Here is a 4,356-nt window from a genome sequence, read left to right as displayed (position 1 = left end):
GCTGCTGGAATGACTGAGTGGTGTAAGGTGCCACATTCAAGAGCAGTATCTTCCCCAGTCCTGTGATCAAATCCCCCTACCGACATAAAGTAGTTTTCATACCTACCTTAATCATAACACCAGCGGGGATGAGACCGTAAAACTCCTCTTTTTGAAGGGGTGGACAGGACGGACCGGAGCGGACTCAGAGCTCGCTGTAAGCACGGGCGGCTCAGGCTAGGAAAGGGCGCAGGAAAGGCTCGGCCTAGGACCGCTCCCAGCGGCGCCTCCCAGGGCGGGAAGTGCTGTGTTGTGTGGAGTCCTGTGGGAATCGTGAGGCAAACTGCAGGATGTGTGTGTGTGTAGCTTTAAGCCTCAGCGAAATATCTGAAAAAGGTGAGAGTTAATCTTAAACCCGAAAATGGAAAAGCCTTTAAAAAGCATCACGCCCAACGTGGGGTTCGAACCCACGACCCTGAGATTAAGAGTCTCATGCTCTACCGACTGAGCTAGCCGGGCTGCTGTGCCTATGACATTTCACACACCCTCTGTGTGTTCTTTGTGAGGAAGTAGTGTGTGGTTATCCCAGGAGGCCCCTTTGTTTCATTTTCTCTGCTGCTGACTCGACACAGGCACCTTTCTCTTTCTCCATCTCTCGCTCTACCCCAGTCTTATGTCCCCATCAGTCTCTCTGGAGCTCACTCTGGTACATACATGCATCTGTCCTCTCAACCTGTCTCTGGGCACATGCTTAAATGTCCAGTAGAGAAGAGTGTGAACTCTCCCTGTTTCGCGAGGTGTCAGTCAGCCTCCAGAGCCGTGTTCCAGAGGCTGCCGGAATGGCCGAGTGGTGTAAGGTGCTACATTTAAGAGCAGTATCTTCCCCAGTCCTGTGGTCAAATCCCGCTGCTGACATGAAGTAGTTTTCATACCTACTTTAATCATAACACCAGCGGGGATGAGACCTTAAACTCCTCTTTTTGAAAGGATGGGGGGGGGATAGAACGGACCGGAGCGGACTCCGAGCTCGCTGTAAGCGCGGGCGGCTCAGGCTAGGAAAGGGCGCAGGAAAGGCTCGGCCTAGGACCGCTCCCAGCGGCGCCTCCCAGGGCGGGAAGTGCTGCGTTGTGTGGAGTCCTCTGGGAATCGTGAGGCAAACTGCAGGATGTGTGTGTGTGTAGTTTTAAGCCTCAGCGAAATATCTGAAAAAAGTGAGAGTTAATGTTAAACCCGAAAATGGAGAAGCCTTTAAAAAGCATCTAGCCCAACGTGGGGCTTGAACCCACGACCCTGAGATTAAGAGTCTCATGTGCTACCGACTGAGCTAGCCGGGCTGCTGTGCTTGTCTTATTTTACATGCCCTCTGTGTGTTCTTTGTGAGGCAGTAGTGTGTGGTTATCCCAGGAGGCCCCTTTGTTTCATTTTCTCTGCTGCTGACTCGACACAGGCACCTTTCTCTTTCTCCATCTCTCGCTCTACCCCAGTCTTATGTCCCCATCAGTCTTTCTGGAGCTCACTCTGGTACATACATGCATCTGTCCCCTCAACCTGTCTCTGGGCACATGCTTAAATGTCCAGTAGAGAACAGTGTGAACTCTCCCTGTTTCGCGAGGTGGCAGTCAGCCTCCAGAGCCGTGTTCCGGAGGCTGCCGGAATGGACGAGCGGTGTAAGGCGCCACATTCAAGAGCAGTATCTTCCCCAGTACTGTGGTCAAATCCAGCTGCTGACATAAAGTAGTTTTCATACCTACTTTAATCATAACACCAGCGGGGATGAGACCTTAAACTCCTCTTTTTGAAAGGATGGGGGGGGACAGGACGGACCGGAGCGGACTCCGAGCTCGCTGTAAGCACGGGCGGCTCAGGCTAGGAAAGGGCGCAGGAAAGGCTCGGCCTAGGACCGCTGCCAGCGGCGCCTCCCAGGGTGGGAAGTTGTTCGTTGTGTGGAGTCCTGTGGGAATCGTGAGGCAAACTGCAGGATGTGTGTGTGTGTGTGTGTAGTTTTAAGCCTCAGCGAAATATCTGAAAAAGGTGAGAGTTAATGTTAAACCCGAAAATGGAGAAGCCTTTAAAAAGCATCACGGCCAACGTGGGGCTCGAACCCACAACCCTGAGATTAAGAGTCTCATGCTCTACAGGATGAGCTAGCCAGGCTGCTGTGCATTTAATAATTTCACACACCCTCTGTGTGTTCTTTGTGAGGAAGTAGTGTGTGGTTATCCCAAGAGGCCCCTTTGTTTCATTTTCTCTGCTGCTGACTCGACACAGGCACCTTTCTCTTTCTCCATCTCTCGCTCTACCCCAGTCTTATGTCCCCATCAGTCTCTCTGGAGCTCACTCTGGTACATACATGCATCTGTCCTCTCAACCTGTCTCTGGGCACTTGCTTAAATGTCCAGTAGAGAAGAGTGTGAACTATCCCTGTTTCGCGAGGTGGCAGTCAGCCTCCAGAGCCATGTCCTGGAGGCTGCCGGAATGGCCGAGCTGTGTAAGGCGCCACATTCAAGAGCAGTATCTTCCCCAGTCCCGAGATCAAATCCTGCTGCCGAAGTAAAGTAGTTTTCATACCTACTTTAATCATAACACCAGCAGGGATGAGACCGTAAAACTCCTCATTTTGATAGGATGGGGGGGGGGACAGGACGGACTGGAGCGGACTCCGAGCTCACTGTAAGCACGGGCGGCTCAGGCTAGGAAAGGGCGCAGGAAAGGCTCGGCCTAGGACCGCTCCCAGTGGCGCCTCCCAGGGCGGGAAGTGGTGCGTTGTGTGGAGTCCTGTGGGAATCGTGAGGCAAACTGCAGGAAGTGTGTGTGTGTAGTTTTAAGCCTCAGCGAAATATCTGAAAAAGGTGAGAGTTAATGTTAAACCCGAAACATGGAGAAGCCTTTAAAAATTATCACGCCCAACTTGGGGCTCGAAGCAACAACCCTGAGATGAAGAGTCTCATGCTCTACCGACCGAGCTAGCCGGGCTGCTCTGCCTATGTCATTTCACACACCGTCTGTGTGTTCTTTGTTAGGAAGTAGTGTGTGGTTATCCCAGGAGGCCCCTTTGTTTCATTTTCTCTGCTGCTGACTCGACACAGGCACCTTTCTCTTTCTCCATCTCTCGCTCTACCCCAGTCTTATGTCCCCATCAGTCTTTCTGGAGCTCACTCTGGTACATACATTCATCTGTCCTTTCAACCTGTCTCTGGGCACATGCTTCAATGTCCAGTAGAGAACAGTGTGAACTCTCCCTGTTTCGCGAGGTGGCAGTCAGCCTCCAGAGCCATGTCCTGGAGGCTGCCGGAATGGCCGAGCTGTGTAAGGCGCCACATTCAAGAGCAGTATCTTCCCCAGTCCCGAGATCAAATCCTGCTGCCGAAGTAAAGTAGTTTTCATACCTACTTTAATCATAACACCAGCGGGGATGAGACCTTAAACTCCTCTTTTTGAAAGGATGGGGGGGGAACAGGACGGACCGGAGCGGACTCCGAGCTCGCTGTAAGCACGGGCGGCTCAGGCTAGGAAAGGGCGCAGGAAAGGCTTGGCCTAGGACCGCTCCCAGCGGCGCCTCCCAGGGCGGGAAGTGCTGCGTTGTGTGGAGTCCTGTGGGAATCGTGAGGCAAACTGCAGGATGTGTGTGTGTGTAGTTTTAAGCCTCAGCAAAATATCTGAAAAAGGTGAGAGTTAATGTTAAATCCGAAAATGGAGAAGCCTTTAAAAAAGGATCACACCCAACGTGGGGCTCGAACCCACGACCCTGAGATAAAGAGTCTCATGCTCTACCGACTGAGCTAGCCTGGCTGCTGTGCCTATGTCATTTCACACACCCTCTGTGTGTTCTTTGTGAGGAAGTAGTGTGTGGTTATCCCAGGAGGCCCCTTTGTTTCATTTTCTCTGCTGCTGACTCGACACAGGCACCTTTCTCTTTCTCCATCTCTCGCTCGCCCCCAGTCTTATGTCCTCATCAGTCTCTCTGGAGCTCGCTCTGGTACATACATGCATCTGTCCTCTCAACCTGTCTCTGGGCAGATACTTAAATGTCCAGTAGAGAACAGTGTGAACTCTCCCTGTTTCGCGAGGTGGCAGTCAGCCTCCAGAGCCGTTTTCCGGAGGCTGCCGGAATGGCTGAGCGGTGTAAGGTGTCACATTCAAGAGCAATATCTTCCCCAGTCCTGTGATCAAATCCCGCTGCAGACATAAAGTAGTTTTCATACCTACTTTAATCATAACACCAGCGGGGATGAGACCGTAAAACTCCTCTTTTTGAAAGGATGGGGGGGGGGGGGAACAGGACGGACCGGAGCGGACTCCAAGCTCGCTGTAAGCACGGGCGGCTCAGGCTAGGAAAGGGCGCAGGAAAGGCTCGGACTAGGACCTCTCCCAGCGGTG

The 4,356-nt window shown here is 52.5% G+C and overlaps 1 non-coding gene across 1 annotated transcript; it reads right to left on the bottom strand.

The window, feature by feature from the left end:
• Window positions 1–425: 425 nt before the first annotated feature.
• Window positions 426–498, bottom strand: TRNAK-CUU (transfer RNA lysine (anticodon CUU)). The gene has a single exon. It is a non-coding gene; the product is annotated as a tRNA-Lys (tRNA).
• Window positions 499–4,356: the final 3,858 nt, after the last annotated feature.

Source organism: Pleurodeles waltl, chromosome 6 (assembly GCF_031143425.1).
Source record: "Pleurodeles waltl isolate 20211129_DDA chromosome 6, aPleWal1.hap1.20221129, whole genome shotgun sequence".
In the NCBI taxonomy this organism is placed as follows: domain Eukaryota; kingdom Metazoa; phylum Chordata; class Amphibia; order Caudata; family Salamandridae; genus Pleurodeles; species Pleurodeles waltl.
The sequence above is the reverse complement of the archived record's forward strand: the minus strand, read 5'-3'. Positions and strand labels throughout refer to the sequence as shown.